Raw genomic sequence first — 20,922 nt, 5'->3', positions numbered from 1 at the left:
ATTTCTTCTTCATAAACAATACGGGATACCAATTCGATTCTACACAGAGTACGCGAAAGAACTTGCCTCCCTTCTAACAGCCGTATACCGCAAGTCTCTAGAGGAACGGAAGGTTCCAAATGATTGGAAAAGACCACAGGTAGTCCCAGTCTTCAAGAAGGGTCGACGAGCAGATGCGCAAAACTATAGACCTATATCTCTGACGTCGATCTGTTGTAGAATTTTAGAACATGTTTTTTGCTCGAGTATCATGTCGTTTTTGGAAACTCAGAATGTACTATGTAGGAATCAACATGGATTCCGGAAACAGCGATCGTGTGAGACCCATCTCGCTTTATTTGTTCATGAGACCCAGAAAATATTAGATACAGGCTCCCAGGTAGATGCTATTTTTCTTGACTTCCGGAAGGCGTTCGATACAGTTCCGCACTGTCGCCTGATAAACAAAGTAAGAGCCTACGGAATATCAGACCAGCTGTGTGGCTGGATTGAAGAGTTTTTAGCAAACAGAACACAGCCTGTTGTTATCAACGAAGAGACGTCTACAGACGTTAAAGTAACCTCTGGCGTGCCACAGTGGAGTGTTATGGGACCATTGCTTTTCACAATATATATAAATGACCTAGTCGATAGTGTCGGAAGTTCCATGCGGCTTTTCGCGGATGATGCTGTAGTATACAGAGAAGTTGCAGCATTAGAAAATTGTAGCGAAATGCAGGAAGATCTGTAGCGGATAGGCACTTGGTGCAGGGAGTGGCAACTGACCCTTAACATAGACAAATGTAATGTATTGCGAATACATAGAAAGAAGGATCCTTTATTGTATGATTATATGATAGCGGAACAAACACTGGTAGCAGTTACTTCTGTAAAATATACGGGAGTATGCGTGCGGAACGATTTGAAGTGGAATGATCATATAAAATTAATTGTTGGTAAGGCGGGTACCAGGTTGAGATTCATTGGGAGAGTCCTTAGAAAATGTAGTCCATCAACAAAGGAGTTGGCTTACAAAACACTCGTTCGACCTATACTTGGGTATTGCTCATCAGTGTGGGATCCGTACCAGATCGGGTTGACGGAGGAGATAGAGAAGATCCAAAGAAGAGCGGCGCGTTTCGTCACAGGGTTATTTGGTAACCGTGATAGCGTTACGGAGATGTTTAACAAACTCAAGTGGCAGACTCTGCAAGAGAGGCGCTCTGCATCGCGGTGTAGCTTGCTCGCCAGGTTTCGAGAGGGTGCGTTTCTGGATGAGGTATCGAATATATTGCTTCCCCCTACTTATACCTCCCGAGGAGATCACGAATGTAAAATAGTAAAAATAGAGCGCACACGGAGGCTTTCAAACAGTCGTTCTTCCCGCGAACCATACGCGACTGGAACAGGAAAGGGAGGTAATGACAGTGGCACGTAAAGTGCCCTCCGCCACACACCGTTGGGTGGCTTGCGGAGTATAAATGTAGATGTAGATGTAGATAGATGTAGACTCTGCAACTTTCATTACGCCATATTTTAACTGAATATATTAAAACAAGAGGACAAAAATTATTTTAACAGGTGACCACTCCATTTTTGGTGGCTGTGCGACGAAAATGGTACAGGTTTTGAGATGATGTGTTGGTCATGACCTCCTCCCTAAATTATGATGTAGGAGAAATTATATAACAATTCAATATAGAAAACGTTAGTCAGCGGTCAAGGTTCAACATTCTGCACTTCCAAAATTGCGATTCAGTTTTCGTAAGGGTCAATCTACATGTTTTGATCAACTAATACAGTACGCTAACGCCGCGCGGAGTGGCCGCGCTGTTAGAGGCGCCATGTCACGGTTTTCGCAGCCCCTCCCGCCGGAGATTCGAGTTCTCCCTTGGGCATGGGTGTGTGCGTTGTTCTTAATATAAGTTAGTTTAAATTAGTTTAAGTAGTGTGTAAGTCTAGGGACCTCAGCAGTTTGGTCACTTAGGAATTCACAAACATTTGAACAGTGCCCTAAGAGTGGAATGGTTTCGGAGTGATTTCACGACGAAGATGAGAGTATACAATGCACAGTAATCTCATAAACAACGTCTTTTACCTTGTCCTTGAACCGAAACTTTACATTTGCTTTCCCCGATTATGCAGGTGAAACAATGGTTACATTTTACGTTTTGAGGTCCATAGCACATTTATTTGCATTTGCAGTTAGCTGTAAATCTCCGTGACAGGTTAAAGTAATGGCAACATTTAACTTTATATAAAAGGACGTAGGCCTTCGCGACCGATATTGATAACGTTACTGTGTCGTCATTGAAAAATTTTCCGATACGACGTTCCAGTCTTCTTGCTGAGGCCTTCTTCCGCGAACTAACTACTCATTCGGGTGCACTGTGGAACTTGCAGTATCCTATGATTATTCGTCATTTATGTTGTCCATTACCTGTTGAATCCAGTTTCCGTGACTGCTGGAAGCGTTCGCCAAGTGGCGCCTTGTTTGTATTTACTTTTGCATACGCATACAACGTCCTCTGTAGAATTGAGAGCGGGTAGTCATGACACTGGTGTTTTAAAGACATCATCACTATTAGAACTGCGTTTAGCAATCTCAGCCGTCTTTTTTACTTTTGGTTTACATTCAAATGGTGGTTTTGTAAGGTGGAAGAAATTATTACCACGTAATGTGTAATGTAATGTACTAATTGCTTTACTGCAGACTCACCATCCATTTCGAGACATAAAACTTTTTTATTCCCGTTCCTGTCAGGAATCACCGTTTGTAACTTGTTTCCTCACTCAGTACTCATCCTGTGTTTGCGTAACCATTGAGCTGCTTCTTGTAAGACACGGCTGTGAAAGACAGATCGAGGCGTCGCTTGTATCAGGCAGTCGCTTTAGCTGATGTCACGGAATAACGTCGCGAACCACCCTTACGATTCCCAAACGGTAATTATATATTTCGTATGGGTAATAGAATACAGCAGTAAGTAAGTAATAACACAAACAACGTATAAAAACAATGAATGGTCAATATGTTACAGGCAACAAACAATTATTAGATCTAAAAAAGGAAGTAAAACACAAATACACAAAAATACATAGAAATTATAGTAATAGTATCTAGTAATAGGTTTTTCAGAAGGAAAAGAGTAGACCAGACTCATGGTTGTATGTCCAAGTCCCTCAGCCAGCCAGAAGCATCTCCCTCCAGGAGGTGCAGCTCCTGCATTGTGCCAGGGAATCTCCTCGTAGGGCAGTCCATTGCGATATGATGTAGAGTTTGTGGATTCCCACAGTCGCAGTTGGGTGAGTCAGTCTGTCCCCATTTGTGCTTCCAGTAATTACATCTACCATAGCCTGTTCGGATACGATTTAAAGTTGTCCAAGATTTTCTGGGAAGACCGAAGCCCTCGGGCCGTACGGTTGGGTCCGAGACTAAGTTAAGGTGATCAGGGTTAGACATATCCCATTCCCGACGCCAGGCTTCGTCGATATCATAATTGTCCTCGATCAGCTGTTGCCCTAATTTCCATGATGGCTTACGGGACTTGAGCCTGTGGCTGGGATTCTTGCAGTCTTCGTGTAAGGGTAGGTCACGGTTGTTAGCGCACTTTTGCCATTCCATTTTCAGTGCAGATCTTCGCCTTAGATGAGGTGGTGCTATGTTAGCCAGTACCGGGAGCCATTGGTGGGGCGTCGGTTTAATAGTGCCTGAGATGAGCCTCATGGTGTCGTTTAGCTGGGTGTCCACCGATGCTGTGTGAGTGCTGTTTAGCCAGACCGGAGCGCAGTATTCAGCCACCGAATATACTAGTGCAAGAGCAGATGTTCTGAGAGCTGTGGCGCTTGCTCCCCAGCTACTTCCAGTGAGTTTGTGTAGGACATTATTTCTGGTTTTGATTTTTGCTGCTCATTTGTATAAGTGCTCCTTGTACGTCAGAGATCGGTCCAATGTAATTCCCAGATTCTTTGGGAGGGGATTGTAGTTAATCAGCTGTCCTCTGAACTCTACGTGGGGTGCATAGTTTGCCTGTCTGTTGTTGAGGTGGAAACAGGAGACTTGGGTTTTAGAAGTATTAGGTCTGAGCCTCCATGTTTCGTAATATTCATCCATTTTGATAAGGTCTTCCTCAATGATTCTTTCGGAATTGTGGAAGTCTTGATGTTGATATGTGAGAGCAATATCGTCTGCATAGATAAACTTCTTAGAAGATGTCTCTGGTAGGTCTGATGTATATATATTAAAAAGTAATGGAGCTAGCACGGATCCTTCGGGCAGGCCATCATTTAACCTATATTTCTTGCTTATCTCTCCATCTAGGTGTACTTCAAAAAATCTATTTGAAAGCATATTGTTGATTAGGGTAGCCGTTTTCTTGCAAGGAATAATGCGTTGGAGTTTAAGAATTATTGCCTGCCTCCACACTGTGTCATATGCTGACGATAGATCTATGAACACGGCGACTGTCTTTTTCTTCCTTTGAAATCCACTCTCAATATGTGTGGTAAGGGATAATACTTGATTACAGCAGCTCCGACCGGGTCTAAATCCGGCTTGTTCAATAGGAATGAAATTCTCAGCGATGGGTTTTATTCTGTTGAGAATAAGTCTCTCCAGTAGTTTGTAGCATACACTTAGAAGAGCTATAGGTCTATAGTCCTCTGGGAGCTTTCCATCTTTGCCAGGCTTTAGAATGGCGACGATCTTGGTTTGTTTAAATAGTGGTGGTAGTGTTTCCGATCGTTGGATGTCATTGTAAAACTGAGTTAGCCACAGTAGAGCTCGAGGTCCTAGGTTCCGTAAGAACTCGGGGTAGACCTCATCTAAACCAGCCGCTTTACCCATTTTCATTTCTTTCAGTGCTTCTGTGATCTCTAGGATGGTAAAGGTTTTTGAGAAATTGTTGTCGGGTGTGGGTTGTCGGAGCTTGGTTCTCAGTTCTTTCTTTACTTTCATAGTCTTATCCTTGTTGCTGCGTGGTGTTTTTCTCGTAAGGTTAACTATTCTGTTTGCTACCTCTTTGGGGTGTATGTTGCCACCCATACAGGTTTTAATGGAGCTTTCACCTAGGTTTTTAAGAAGACACCAGGCTTTCTTGCTGGAGTGCTTGAAGTCCATATTTTTCATGAGAGTGTGCCACTTTTCTCGTCTTGCTGAGTCCAGGCATTGGAGAAGCTCGTCCGCAATTTCAGGATCGTTGTTTTGCGAATATGCATTATATAGGTCTATGCATTCTTGGCTCCAGCCGGGAATATAGGTTTTCCTGTAGCCTCTGGGAATGTGTTTTTTGGCAATAGCTAGGAGTAATCCCACAAAGCGGTTGTAGTTCTTCGATGCGGGTGGGATCCATTGGATGTTGTGGTCCATTTCGGCGGTAAAGGCTTCCCAGTTCGCTTTGCCAAAATTCCATCGAGGATTAGGTGTAGATCTCACTATTGGAATCTGTATACCGACATGTAGCAGGACGGGCCTGTGCTGGCTACGAGGAAAATCAGGCAAGATCTGTTTATTGCAGCGTAATGGTAGCTTTTTGGAGTCTCTGGAAACAAAGCACAGATCTGGGTTGTAGTCTCTTTTCCATCTAGCACAATGGAAAGTCCCTTTATCCCTTAGATCATGAATCAAGAAGACGTCTTCTATGTCCGCCCATTGCGTTACTCCCTCCCCATCCTCATTGATGTTGTTATATCCCCACTGGGTACTGTGGCTGTTGAAATCGCCCATTATCACTGTAGGATGTTGTATGTTGGAAATAGCAGAGTCATTCCATGACTGAGTTGGGGGTTTGTAGAGGTTGATGACTTCAATATCAGCAATTTTTGTTCTTATGACGTAGGCGCTTGGGTAAGTGTGTGTTTTTATATCGTGGACCTGGTCAGTGTTATTTTTAAAATAGGTGGTAGTGCCATAGTTAGCGTGGTAAGTTGCTGCAGCAAGGGAATAGCCTGGAAGTTTGCATCTATTTTTCAACTGCTTTTCGTCGGCGCAATGTGTTTCCTGGAGCAAGACAGCATCCACTGAGTGGTTATCCAGGACTTTAATTAGGTAGTCAGATTTAGCTCTACTCATTCCTTCTACGTTGAGTTGTAGGATTTTAAGGCCATCTCCAATGTCCTTGGTCAACGGGTTCTGAGAGGAACCGTTGTTTCGGGTATTCGCGTTCATGTCTGTGCTGATTCTGTAAATCTGGGAAATCCTCACAGTTCCAGCAGCCAGCGGTAATTAGAAACGCGTCACAATGAGTCGGACAATTTTTTTTATTATTTAAATACTTTTTACACTCATACAGCAGAACTACTCTACTTTCCCGTGAGTGTTATTTTTAAACGATGTTCGTTTCCTTTGGCCGGGCATTTGAACTGCATAAAACCAGGACTTTATTTGCTAGCCGTCTGCAACTTAACGGCATCGTTGGCGACATAAAATTGCCAGGGCATAGAAAATGTTCCAACGTGTGTGAATTCCTAAGGGACCAAACTGCTGAGGTCATCGGTCCCTAGACTTACACACTACTTAAACTAACTTATGCTAAGAACAACACACACACCCAAGCCCGAGGGAGGACTTGAACCTCCGGCGGAAGAGACCGCACAATCCGTGACATGGCGCCTCAAACCTCGCGGCTGTGGCATAAAATCCGGCAGTATTATTTTAAAGGAACCTTAACTTAAGGCTATCGCAAAGTACTCACTCTTTTTCATTTAAAGAGAAACTATTAAACAACTTTTTTGCGGAACCTCGTGGTGTAATGTGACTTCCGCTACATGTACTCACCATTCTATGTTGCACCAGCTGGCATACGAAAGTGAGTCATCAGGGTTCAGAGTGATTCGAAGTTCAGTGATAATTACACAGATTGTTTCTTGTGACATTCTGTATTGTAAAAATATCTTCATGGCATAAATAATTTTGAAAGAGCTTTGGTAAACCGTTCAATAGACTGCACGTTTTCTTCAAGAAATAATCAAATAATAAAGGATAGAAATTTTCATTTAATTACGATCACATTCTCGTTAAAAGAAAGAAAAATTATTCCTATCACTCTTCAGATCATGACAGTTGCTTTGTAACTTTAAAGGGGACTGACCGCTCTGTTTTTTGTCGAAAAATGGTTACTCACTTAAAACAAACTGAAAAAAGGGATTAATTATAGTCACGTTTAAATAACAATACTGATTTAAACCATTAGAATTATAATTAATCACATTTTATTCTCCACACCACAAAAAATTATAGTTTCCTCACAATTTCTGGCACCAAAACGCTAATCAGCGTAATTATTTCCATAAGAAATACATAAATGAAACATGAATAGTATCCTTCACGAGATAAAGCAAATAAGTAAAGACTATGAGCTCAGCCATATGTAAACAGTTGCATTTTACGAGATACACATAACCTATTAGGATCATTTAGAAGACACGAGGAAAGAATTGGTAGTTAATAACATCTTATTCCAAATTACAGTTCTCAGCATTAATGAAAACAGTAGAGCTTATCTGTAACCTGTAAGACAAATGTTAACAGGTATGAAATGTGTATCTTTTCTTTTTTTTTATCCGGTGACATAATTTAAGATCCATTTGGTGGTAAACATGCTAGACATAGTTCGACTAGTCTCTTCCAAATGTCACCTAGGGCAAAGCATTTCCTTCCACAAAAGAAAAGAAAAAAATAGTGTTCGTAACGTGTTATTAGTTTAAAAATTCTACACTGTAAATTGATGGCGACATTATTACGTAGATGTTGATGCGTTATCCTCTAAATGTATCCCACAGCATATGAGGAAAAAAGGCGATGATACTAATGCAATGAACTCACACACGCTATCCTCATTGGAAATGAAGAGAGTCGACACATTGTCACTGAATCACTAGACCACATGTCCTCGCAATGTGTCTCTCTCGCCGGCTGATTCATAACAATGAGCAGAGAGGTAGGACAGGTTACAGACAAGTAAGAAACGTAGGAACTACCGACAAAATGAAATATTTGCCATCCGAATTCAGGCTATCGCTGTGAAAAGCAGCACTGGACTCTAGCATTGAGTTCGCCCTCCACTTTCCCAAGCTTTATCTGTTCCTTTTGCCATGAATGTGTCTTCCTCCGTGGTAAGTCTCGCATTACCTCAGTGCCTGTTCGTCGCTTTCCGCGGCAGAGAAAGCTCGCCTTGCGAACGGCAGGGCCGCACTGAAAGGGTTTTGTGAGAAAGTGAAAGGGAGCGAGGACCTGAGGCGAGGTAGAATGCTTGGCTGCAGGTTCTAGCGACGTGTTCCGCTCGCTCCCTTGCGCCGTATGAAATCGCGATTGTTTCACAGCAGAATGCCGCCTCTTCGATTTGTATGCGCGTTTTATAGACCTCTGGAGTGTCTTCGTAATGCACTCGACAAAGAGGGGGAGTGAGAATGAGTTTCTAACACAATACCGGTATCGGCATCCCGCCTGTTCGATGTAAGCGGCACTCTTTCGTCGTCGAACCCTTTTAGCATTAGAAAAGAGAGTGGAACTGCGGTTCCACGGAGTCTTTTGTTAGCACAGGAACCTTACGTGATCTATTATTTTATTCGCTGTTTACTTCAGGCTCCTCAATAACGTAAACTATGAACTGAACACCACTGTATACCACTACTGGTAGAATTAACTGAAAAGAACTCGGGATACCCATTAGCACCTATTATGACAATCTCAACTCGGGGATAATTTAACGTGCCTGTTCTTTCCCAGCTCATTTTCTTACTCCAACACGGCATTCACTCGTTAACAACAGAGTAGCTAGGAGCATTATCGAGAACAACTGTTGACGCTGTAGGCGCGTAGCGAGCAAACCATTCCTCTCAACTGACCTCGCACACCAATTCCCTGGCCAAGAGAGCAACTTCAAATTTTCCAGCTGGAGAACATTTGAAGAACTGAAATGGAAAATCTGACATTTGTAAGTATAGTTGTATCCAGAAACGTTGCGAAGGTATTCTGATGCCACAGAATTATGTTGGTCACCGCGCCTTCACAAAGGAAATAAATTACAAAATATTTTTCATTAAGAACGTTCTAAATGTCGTACCAGGAACCTAACTGGTTATACGCACCAATAAGAAAGTTTTTACAAGTTGGTTCGTGAAAAGAAGAAAAAAACAACCAGCCACAGTTAATCGTCATCATCAACAACAACAGTGTCATCATCATGAACCATTGTCAGTCCCAGGCTGGATCTACTAGGAGCATAGGTCCTATCATATTTCTGTGTTCACTCTTTTCCAAACCTCGCCTCTTTTTTCAACACACTCCTCCAAACCTTCAGCCGTCCATCCCTTAGTCTTCCTCTTTGTTCGAATCATCTCCATTTCGTGTATCTTCTTTTCCATCTTCTTTACCTGCCAATACCATCTTCGCCTTCATGTTTTTATCCTTCTCTGCAAGGGTTCCTCTTTCAGTATTTCCCTTACCCTTTAACTCCTCATCTTATCACTCCTTGCTACTCCAACCCTACTTCTGAGGAACTTCATTTCCCATGCCTGTAGCCTGTTTACATCTATTTTCTTCATTACCCACGTTTCATATGCTAGGTCAGTATTGAAAGATAACTTCTATATATCAGTTAACTGCTTTTTTGTATGACATCTTTGTTGCAAACCAGTTTCCTAACACTTCGCACGAATGATTCTGCCTGTCGGCCACGTTTACCGATCACTTTCCCATTTCTTCCATTCTCCTCTATCGCACTTCCCGCCTTCTTCAACAGTTCACCTCCAAGTACGTGATACTTTCCGGCTTCTACAATGGCTCTCCTCCTGTCCTTATTACGATAGTTGGTCTATCTTTATTTCTAGTTGTAACTGTTAATAAAGATATTTATTTACACAAATAGCTCCGTTACTTGTATGTAACAGACAGGTTAGCTTCAGGCAACTGTTGACGATCATAATACATTTGTTGTGGTTTATATGAGTTGTTGCTATTTTTTCCAAAAACTAATATAATCAACGAAAGTAATATGAATGAGAACAACCGTCTGAAGATGAGCTTGTCGGTTCGAAATCGGTAACGGCGCCATTTGTGTAAATAAAAATGGGTCTGAGCACTATGGGACTTAACTGCTAAGGTCATCAGTCCCCCAGAACTTATAACTACTTTAACCTAACTAACCTAAGGACATCACACACATCCATGCCCGAGGTAGGATTCGAACCTGCTACCGTAGCGGTCGCGCGGTCCAGCCTGTAGCGCATAGAACCGCTCGGCCACCCCGGCCGGCCTTGTGTAAATAAACAGTGTTATTATCAGCGATTGTTTTCTTCTACGTAACAATCATCTTGTATTTTATACATGGTCTCAAAAAAAACATCAGTTTTCGACAAAGTAGCACTAACAATGTTTTCGTTCTAAGTGAAATTTTTTGTGACGAAAATGTACAGAAGTGAAGCAGTAACTTTTCATTAGTGGAACTGTAATTAACAAAAACCACTTCTGGTATCTTTTAAACTTTAGGAATCTAGAGGGAAGCATAGTTCGCCACAAATACCAACGCATGTTTCGAACACTTTCTCCATAGGTTGGCTTCTGAATCAAGTCTAAGGATGTGCAACTGGGTACCGACAACGCAATAGCACTGAAAACACGTTTTTGAAAAAGTTGCACTTAGAAGTTTTACATTTCCAGGCGTCATTTGATCAGCGTGCTCTCGACATTGGTCAGTATCACATAGCAAACAATAGCAACACCAGATAAAATATTAATACCTCAACTAAGAAAATAATCGAAACGACCCCACAGGTCAACAAGATACCTAAAGCGTAGTGCAAGAGGCAAGTGTTGTGATGGTGGGGAAGGAGATTTGACAACAGTGGTCGCTTGCTGTCAACTGGCCAAATTTTTGTGTGTCCTGACTCCCGTGTGAGCTTCACCCCACTACATCTTTCATAGGTGCCAATGCTAAAGTAATTTTGAATGGAGTATAGCTATGAATAAAAGTACTTAGCAACGGCAGTGTCCTTGGATGTTCTGGCGCCTATTGTTTAAAAAGCATCATCTGTTACTGACGCACTCTTCTAATAATACAGAGTTTCTGGAACTCTGGGAACAGAAAATTGGAATAGAGACCAATGTAAACATCATTTCCGCCCTTTTTATTGCTCATAAAAATCACACATTGCATGTTGTACTACCATACAGCGAGACCTTCAGAGGTGGCATACTATCCACAAGTTCATCAAGGCACTGTTGGTCCAGATTGCCCCACTCCTCAACGGCGATTCGGCGTAGATCCCTCTTAGTGGTTGATGGGTCACGTCGTCCATAAAAAGCCCTTTCCGATCCATCCCAGGCAAGTTCGATAGGGTTCAGGTCTGGAGAACATGCTGGCCACTCTAGTCGAGCGATGTCGCTATCCTCAAGGAAGTCATTCACAAGATGTGCATGCAAATTGTCGTCCATGAAGACGAATGGCTCGCCAATATGCTGCCGATATGGTTGCGCTATCGGTCGGAGGATGGCATTCACGTATCGTACAGCCGTTACGGCGCCTTCCACGACCACCAGCGGTGTACGTCGGCCCCTCATAATGCCACCCCAAAACAGCAGGGAACCTCCACGGTGCTGCACTCGCTGGACAGTGTGTCTACGGCGTTCAGCCTGACCTCCAAACATGTCTCCGACGATTGTCTGGTTGAAGGCATATGCGACACAAATCGGTGAAGAGAATGTGAAGCCAATCCTCAGCGGCCCATACGGCATGTTGTTGGGCCCATCTGTACTGCGCTGCGAGGTGTCGTGGTTGCAGAGATGGACCTCGCCTTGCAAGTCGGGAGCGAAGTTACGTATCATGCAGCCTATTGCGCACACTTTGAGTGGTAACACGACGTCCTGTAGCTGCACGAAAAGCGTTATTCAAAATGGTGGCGTTGTTGTCAGGGCTCGTCCGAGCCATAATCCGTAGGTAGCGGTCATCCACTGCAGTAGTAGCCCTTGGGCGGCCTGAGTGAGGCATGTCGTCGACAGTTCCTGTCTCTCTCTATCTCCTCCATGTCCGAACATGGCTTTGGTTTGGTTCGAGACGCCTTCCGTTGTTGAGAGCCCTTCCTGGTACAAAGTAACAATGCGGATGCGATCAAACCGCAGTGTTGACTGTTTAGGCATGGTTGAGCAACAGACAACACGAGCCGTGTACCTCCTTCCTGGTGGAATGACTGGAACTGATCGGCTGTCGGACCTCCTTTGTCTAATAGGCGCTGCTCATACATCTTACATGTTTACATCTTTGGGCGGGTTTAGTAACATCTCTGAACAGTCAAAGGGACTATGTCTGTGATACAATATCCACAGTCAACGTCTTTCTTCAGGAGTTCTGGAAACTGGGGTGATGCAAAACTTTTTTATGTGTGTATTACAATACTTCCGCTTCCGAAGTCCACAATTACAGATTGTCTTTAGACCTCACTGGAAATTCTGTTTCGCGGATTAAAGGAGTGTGTTTTTGAATTTGATTTCTATAAAACTGCGACAGAATGAATTAAAAACAGCGTGTATTATTCAGAGTAATACTGCTAGTTTGCTCATTAGTCGATGTTCCCTCTTTAGACGATGTATGGTTTTTTCATCCCTACTAAATTAAAAATATGACTGAAATCACTACAAGTGGGTAACTAATGAAAAGAGTGCAAAAATTCTATTTTTTTCCCTCGCAGCTCCAGCTCCGACTTCAAGTATACAGTATTGCTGAAAATGTCCGGGAGTTTTGATTACGATCTCGTGGATCAGAACGTTTCTGAAAACAATTTAACTGTAATAGTAACATGTTATACAAATGCTTATATTCCAATACACCAATATGTGGCCTACGGCTTTGCCACAGTGGTAACACGGCTTTCCGTCAGATCACTAAAGTTAAGCGCTGTCGGGCTTGGCTAGCACTTGGATGGGTCGCTTGCCGAAGTGGCCGTGCGATTCTAGGCGTTGCAGTCTGGAACCGCAAGACCGCTACGGTCGCAGGTTCGAATTCTGCCTCGGGCATGGATGTGTGTGATGTCCTTAGGTTAGTTAGGTTTAACTAGTTCTAAGTTCTAGGGGACTAATGACCTCAGAAGTTGAGTCCCATAGTGCTCAGAGCCATTTGAACCATTTTGAACTTGGATGGGTCACCATCCGGGTCTGCCGAGTGCTGTTGGCAAGTGGGGTGCATTCAATCCCTGTAAGCCCAATTGAGGAGCGCTCGACTGAGAAGTAGCGGCACCGGTCACGAAAACTGACAACGGCCGGAAGAGCTGTGTGCTGACCACATGCTCCTCCGTACACGCATCCGGTTATGCCTAAAGGCTAAAAATGACACGGCGGCCGGTCGGTATCGTTGGGCCTTAAAGGCCTATTCTGACGATGTTTGGCCGGCCGCTGTGGCCGAGCGGTTCTAGGCGCTTCACTCAGGAACCGTGCTGCTGCAACGGTCGCAGGTTCGAATCCTGCCTCGGGCATGGATGTGTGTGATGTCCTTAGGTTAGTTAGGCTTAAGTAGTTCTTAGTTCTAGGGGACTGATGACCTAAGATGTTAAGTCCCATAGTGCTCAGAGCCTTTTTTTGACGGTGTTTGTTTTTTGTTTGTGTTTAAATATCTAAACTGTTGCTGTATTTTTGGTCGTAATTACAAGAAACATTCCCAGAACGATTTAAGCAGCGGTCCAAGAGTTATTTCAGCATTAAGATGCTTCCTTCTCCTCGCTCAAATTTAATTATCTCTCATTTTTTTCCCATTGTCAAAAAAGTAGGAAGGAAGGAGGGAAAAAATCTCGCTGTAATCTTTGTTGGCTTTGGAGTGCCATCCTGTCAGATGAGACAGTCATCAGCCGGGACAAGACAACCTTCTTCGTATGTAGCAAATGTTTAATTCTTATTGCTTGAGTACAATCCACACACATCTGAAAGTTGGGTGGGGAGAGCGTCGACGGGGAGGGGGGGGGGGGCATGGGAGAGGTCACGCCGACCCTACATCGAATCCACCCTGCGTATTAACAACGAGGACCATTGTGCCGCCCAGACTGGATGTGGTTTTTAGGCTGTTTATCACATCTGATTAGGTGAATGCTGGGCTGGCACCCAAGGCCCGCCTCTGTCACACAATACGCAAATATTTCGAAAACGTTCTCTTATTTCACATGACTTACACTGGATGCAGACAGATGGGGTAGACGAATCCCATAGTGGGAAAGGGTGTGGCGGGGGAGGGAGAGGGGGGATTGGAAGGGCCTGGCGAATGGGAGGCATCCAGCCACCCTCTAACTCTTTTCTTGGTCGATCCAGATTAATATGCTAACTCTAAGAAGATGTGGGGTAAAGGCCAAGTAAAAGGTAAAAGAGGAAGATATTGCACAAATATAAACCTCCTAACCCAAATAATGGAAGACCTTAACAAGTTTTTAATTTTTGCCTTTAACTGCACCTAATTTAATTATTTCAAGTTCCACTCGCTTGACACTTCTATCTTATTCCATTTTCTACTTCCGTCATCCTCTCTATTATCTATTTTGTTTTGTGCTTACGAAGTGCTGTACATCAACATGCAGAAATCGTTCCTCTAAATGATTTCATCCATAACAGATGTTAGAATTAATGAACCATAACTGCAGGAAAATATGTAACAATTTATATCATAGCATTTGCTAACTTTTGTTTCAGGGGAATGTGTCTCTACGTGCTGGCTGCACAACATGAGCTAAGCCGGGAGGTGAGTAGGTCAACTGTAAGTTCAAACTTCTCAGAATTTTACTTTCGATATGGAAACAATTGTAAACAGATTGCCTTGTTTGATGAACTGAGGCAACAGTGGAAGTTCTTGATTGTTGTTGTTTCATAACTAATGGTTGAAGAGATGATCAACTCATCGACAGGCTTTTGCTCTATGGGAGTAACAGGTCGTTAATATTTTATCAGGAGTTAAATTTGAGTTTTGTCTAATGTGAAAACTGAGTGTTCAGCAGAGTTTCAATGTGTTGTTTATATAGGACACTAAAACCGTATGTTCATTAAAATCATTCACAGCAAAAATCTTTTTCTATATTATTATCGCTGTTATTAAAACCACACTGCAGATATTATTTTATGTCCGTGCTATTGTAAGATAGTTTTCCACGAAATACGAGTACATCTATGTATTTCATGTTCTGCACAACATTTATTGGCGCAAAATATTGTGGTCATCTGGAGGTTTGCAAAGGCCACAGCCGAGAAAGAAACCTTTATATCTTTGTATAATTTCTTCCATAGCTACCCAATGGTATGGTGAATTCTGGCAGTAAACATTAAGAACTGGAACATAACTCAAACCATCTTGAATATCTGCAACTGGTCTCACAGCTTCGCGGTATCACTTAAAGATTTGTTGGAGATAAGAAAGATACAATTTTGCTCCATCACCAGACAAATACCTTTGCCACTGCTGTGACATCGTCAATAATGCGTTCGTGATTGATTGTGAAATTAATGTTAACAGCGCTTACAAATGTTACCAATATCAGAATAAATCGTAGAAAACCCACAAACGGTGCTACAGCTGAGATTAAACATGTTTGATTGAAGACGAAAAGGAGCTATGTTTTTATAAGATGAATTAATTTAAAAGACAAAGAGGACAAATACTAATAAAACACATATTTAGTAAAACGGTCTCTGTTTCACTTGCTTCAAGCTGCTAGTATAACACTATTTGGAGATAAGCTCCAAAGCAAGAACGTAAGTTGATATACTTCGTGACCTTTTTAATATTCCTCATTGTATGCAATAAATGCTGCAGCAAGGAATTTTTCGTGTTTTAATTCTTCGGGTCCTCGTCCGTCCACATCTATTCAAATTTCGTATGGTTTCTTGAAGTTAACGCTGGAAAGGTTCCTAGCTTACAGCTGCATTGGCTATATACCGTGCCTCCCGCAATCCCGCCGAACTGGTCAAATGTTCTGCCTCTAAAGCGATCGGAAAATCGTGACTCTCTTTTTCCTCGAATTAACAAAATAAATAAATAACTTACGACGTTATAAAACATGGTTCAAATGGCTCTGAGCACTATGGGACTTAACATCTGAGGTCATCAGTCCCCTAGAACTTAGAACTACTTAAACCTAACTAACCTAAGGACATCACACACATCCATGCCCGAGGCAGGATTCGAACCTGCGACCGTGGCAGTCGCGCGGTTCGCGACTGAGCACCTAGAACCGCTCGGCTACCACGGTATGACGTTATAGGAGCCTAATTGGAATAGAAGGATCATGTTGTATATATCAGAGACAGAAACTATGAGCACGAAGAGGTTTACTCAGCCAGTTGTGACAGATGAGAATGCAGGGTATTGATGCAACTATGTGGGCAACAGATGTTTTGACGGGGATTAAGATCTAACTAAGAGCTGTGCAAGAGCCAATGAAATCATCAATTAGAAACAGAAGGCCGCTATTCTACAAGCATATGTACAGAATGAACATATACCAGATGATTCAAATGATCTGGAAAATTCCAACATTAAAGAAAATAAAATTGATATGTTTTCAAGAATACGGATAAGGTCTACAATAAGTATGAATTCCAGGAAAAACAGTAGGAAACTGAGATAAAATCAGGGAGATGCTACACAATTACCAGGGATTTAGAATCGCAAAAGAATCTAGGAGACGTAGAGAGCCTCTGTCAACTGAAAAGACGCTTTGATCGAAAGGCTCAAGAGAGAACGGCAGGGTGTCAAGACTCGCAGGAGAATGTCACCTAAGCATGGAAGATGATTTTGATTGTTTTACGCTGGTGTGTGAAACTCAAGGACGCAACCAACTTCCGCATGACGTGACACTACTAAGTAAGATAGCTCGATGAATCTTGGACCATACATAGGAAGAACTGATAAGTGTACTACATAAGGTAACTGAAATAAATAAGCTGAACACGAAGACAAATGGCACTTTTATTCAAAGACAGTAATTACTCTGAAACTTCCTGGCAGATTAAAACCGTGTGCCGGTCCGAGACTCGAACTCGGGACCTTTGCCTTTCGCGGGCAAGTGCTGTACCAACTGAGCTACCCAAGCACGACTCACGACCTGTCCTCAGAGTTTTACTTCTGCCAGTACCTCGTCTCCTACCTTCCAAACTTGTGAGGACGGGTCGTGAGTCGTGCTTGGGTAGCTCAGTTGGTAGAGCACTTGCACGCGAAAAGCAAAAATCCTGAGTTCGAGTCTCGGTCCGACACACAGTTTTAATCTGCCAGGAAGTTTCATATCAGCGCACACTCCGCTGCAGAGTGAAAATCTCATTCTGGAATAATTGCACTGGATTCACCGTGAATCATGGTGATCCCCTCGACATTGCAGAAGGCAGGACATGATTCTCAAACGGATGTGTGAGCGCCAGGAACGGTAGTGTGTGCTTTGCAACGTGCTGCCATGCTGGCCACAACGTTGGTAAGGAGTTCTCGTGGTAAAGGGTTCCATTCCTCCATCAGCGCGGTTGACAACCGCTGGATGATGGATGGTGTATGTGGACGTGGTGCAGTACGTCTGCCCAACGCATCCCACACGAGCTCGATGGAATTTAGATTGGAACAGGGAGGCCAGTCCATTCAACTAATGTCCTCTCGTTCCAAGAGCCTCACTGCGCAGTTTGACGCGGTCGAGCATTGTTATCCATAAGAAAGGAGTCAGGCCAAATGCACCCCTGAAAAGACGCAAGTGGGGAAGAAGTACAGTGTCACACTCACGTTGACCAGTGGCTGTACCATGTTCAAAGATTTGGATATTAGTACGATCATGCAACATTATACCTCTCCACAGCATAACACCTGGTCCACCAACCCGATTATGTTCGGTAGTGCTCCCCGGTGCATTACGTACGCAATGTACCAAGGAACACTGTCGAGAATGAACTGGTAGTCCAGGTGTTACGGTGTGAAGAGACAATGTCGCCTGGATGTACTCTCATCTCCAAATCTTTGAACATGGTTCACTCTCCCCCTCGGCCTTATTGTGACATTGTACTCCTTTCTCATCTTCTTTCAGCCATGGCTTCGTTTATATGGACCACAACGCGCGACCACATCGAACTGCCCAGGTGGAGGAGCTCTTGGAACGAGAGGATAGTCGGCGAATGGATTGACCCACCCATTCCGCCCACTTAAATCCCACCCAGTACATGTGGAATGCATCGGGGAGACCTATTGGAGCACGTCCACATGCACCAACGCCCTTCCAGCATTTTTCAACCACTCTGGTGCAAGGATAGAACGCCCTATCACAAGAACTTCAATCGACTTAGTGGCCAGCCTGCGAGCATGTTGTAGAGCATAGACTGCCGTCCGTGGTGATCACACGTCCTATTAAGAATGTAATGTGCAGGGGACGATCATAAATCGCGGTGACTTCATTGTAATCATTTTCTTTGAGTAAAAAAATCGTTGGTGTTCATCTCACTGTGTATTTCTTTGAATCTCCTTTTATGTGACAGCTTGCTGAAAAGTAATACCTCCTTGCTTTTTGTGTCAAAATTCTAAACTCTTTTTAAATAAAACGAATATTATTAACACTGTACATATTATTCTCGGTGTCTACATATTTGGGGCCCTCTGCCGCTAGAGGGCTCCGAATTCTAGTGCGCGGCATGGTGGTGTATAAATTAACTATGTCGGTGCTTCAGAAACAGCGTGCTGTAATCGGGTTTCGTATTCGCGGACTCCTTCCACATATCTGAGCACCCTCTCATTCAGCATGTCAATGCCAGACATCACACGGACGCTGCGACCTCTGCAACAGTCCGATGCTTTCTAGTCACTGTCTCGATCAGCCTCCATACAGTCCCGACTGGCGCCATCCAGTTTTCATCTGTTTCCAGAACTTAAGGAACACCTTCGAGGATTTCATTTTAATACTGATGAAGCTGCGCAGACAGAGGTAGGCTTGTGGCTCCGTCAAAGAAGTTCAAATGGTTCAAATGGCTCTGAGCACTATGCGACTTAACTTCTGAGGTCATCAGTCGCCTAGAACTTAGAACTAATTAAACCTAACTAACCTAAGGACATCACACACATCCATGCCCGAGGCAGGATTCGAACCTGCGACCGTAGCGGTCGCTCGGTTCCATTCGAACTTGCGACCGTAGCGGTCGCTCGGTTCCAGACTGCAGCGCCTAGAACCGCACGGCCACTCCGACCGGCTGTCAAAGAAGTCAAACATTCTACGGTGACGGTATCAACAAACTGGTCTCTCGTTGGGAGAAATGTGTCCGATGCCAGGGTGACTACAGAAATAACAATGTAGACATGAAGAATAAAAATGTAGAATGTTAATAACGTTTGTTATATTTAAAAAAATTCGGAAGCTTTACTTTTCAGTACATACTCGTATTGTACTGTAGCAGTTGTTTCTGTGAATGGTCGAAGTTTCATCGAGCTATGTTACTTGGCTGAGGCACATTTCGTGTAAGTTTTGCACACCAATGTACGGAATCCTCAGTGCGCGAGTCCTATTCGCATTTGGCTTATTTTTTTTATGAAATTAAGATTGTGCGTTATAGCGGGCCATTCAAGGTAGCACAAGGTGCCTAAGTGTTTGTCAAACCAGGAATGTATGAGTTCAGACCCGCAAGTATGGCTGTTGTCATCGCAGAAGTGACTAGCGTCCACGGTATACTCGTCACGCTGATTTAGAAGTCAGGGCAACATTTGATTACCGATAATACTGAAACAAATAACCTGTATCATGGTCACGTGTATCTTACGGTGTCTGTCAAAGTCATTGTACGAAATGCACTCCCAAAAGATCACACAGCCTCCTGTCCACAATGTGGACTCAAGGGTATCTAATCACCAATGAGCATCTTCAGCTGGATATAGTATATCCGAAGAAACTTGTTGACTCTGTTCCTCGATGTCATGGAGACTGGAGATAGTGTCACAAGGTATTATAATGATGTCCTTTGTGTGTAATTATTATTTTTTTTCATCGTGTTTATTTCTTGATGTTATGAAGTTCGCTATTGTTCTCTTGGTCACTCTCTATTAGGAACAAATAGAACAACATTTGTATTTGTTTTGTAACACAACACAGCAGTGTACTGAGGAGGGCAGAATTTTGCCGCTTGCGTGCATGCACCCGCTACCCAGCTGTCAGATCCGGCGCAGTGGGGGATGCCCAGGACTTCGCGTGCTGCTAACTGCCGTCAGATCGAGCACAGCTACGTCTGAGATTACGCTGTCTCTCTCTATCGTTACCGCGCTGGATTACGCGGCGCATTTTAGGGGCACGGTCGGTCATTACAGAGTTAACGGTAAATTGGGGATAAGTAATTCAGTAACCGTTTTAATTTTGTAGCACAAACACTGACGAAAAGCGAAGAAAATTGCTTGGAGGAAAAAAAGGGGCATTCTGCAAGCAATACACAATCAGTCTGCGGTCCAACAAATACAGACCTCACATTCATTTCTCTGGAATTTTACACGACAACAGTAAGTTCAATGTAACGATATATTTGGTTTTTTTTTAGACTAAAAACCTTTCATTTATTCAGATAAAATGAGAAAAGTGGCACACGACTGGTTGCTCATAGGAAAGAAATGAGATTCAGTTCTTTATCTTGTCATTCCGGTGTTCTTCCGCCTACAGTGACAGGTGGTAGTGACTTAATAAGTATGAACTTTGTTGCGTCATCTTCCCAACGCTTCGGAGCTACCACAAAAGTAAACCTCAAGGATTATTTTCGACTGGTAATATTGTGCACACTGACATAAAGTCTACTTTGTTATCTTACAAAGGCAAGTTTTTCATGCAGAGGACAGTCGAGAGAACAACCAGAAGAAAGATCCTGAAGTGGTCCCGAAACGTTGAGAATACTGTTACTGAAGCTATTTTTAAGCACATTATGATATTTACACAGCTACTACGACTGTTTCCCGATTTTTACAAAAATTACATCGTTATTACGTTCTGTTTATC

The 20,922-nt window shown here is 43.2% G+C and overlaps 1 protein-coding gene across 1 annotated transcript in view; it reads left to right on the top strand.

Moving 5' to 3' along the window:
• Positions 1–20,922, top strand: part of LOC126095640 (uncharacterized) — a 793,146-nt gene that overhangs the window by 514,694 nt on the left and 257,530 nt on the right. The window contains exon 4 of the mRNA XM_049910402.1: positions 14,636–14,684. The gene's annotated coding sequence lies outside the window, so the exon portion shown is untranslated. The remainder of the gene's footprint in view (positions 1–14,635; positions 14,685–20,922) is intronic.

Source organism: Schistocerca cancellata, chromosome 8 (assembly GCF_023864275.1).
Source record: "Schistocerca cancellata isolate TAMUIC-IGC-003103 chromosome 8, iqSchCanc2.1, whole genome shotgun sequence".
NCBI classification, from domain to species: domain Eukaryota; kingdom Metazoa; phylum Arthropoda; class Insecta; order Orthoptera; family Acrididae; genus Schistocerca; species Schistocerca cancellata.
This window is presented reverse-complemented; position numbering and strand designations above follow the sequence as displayed.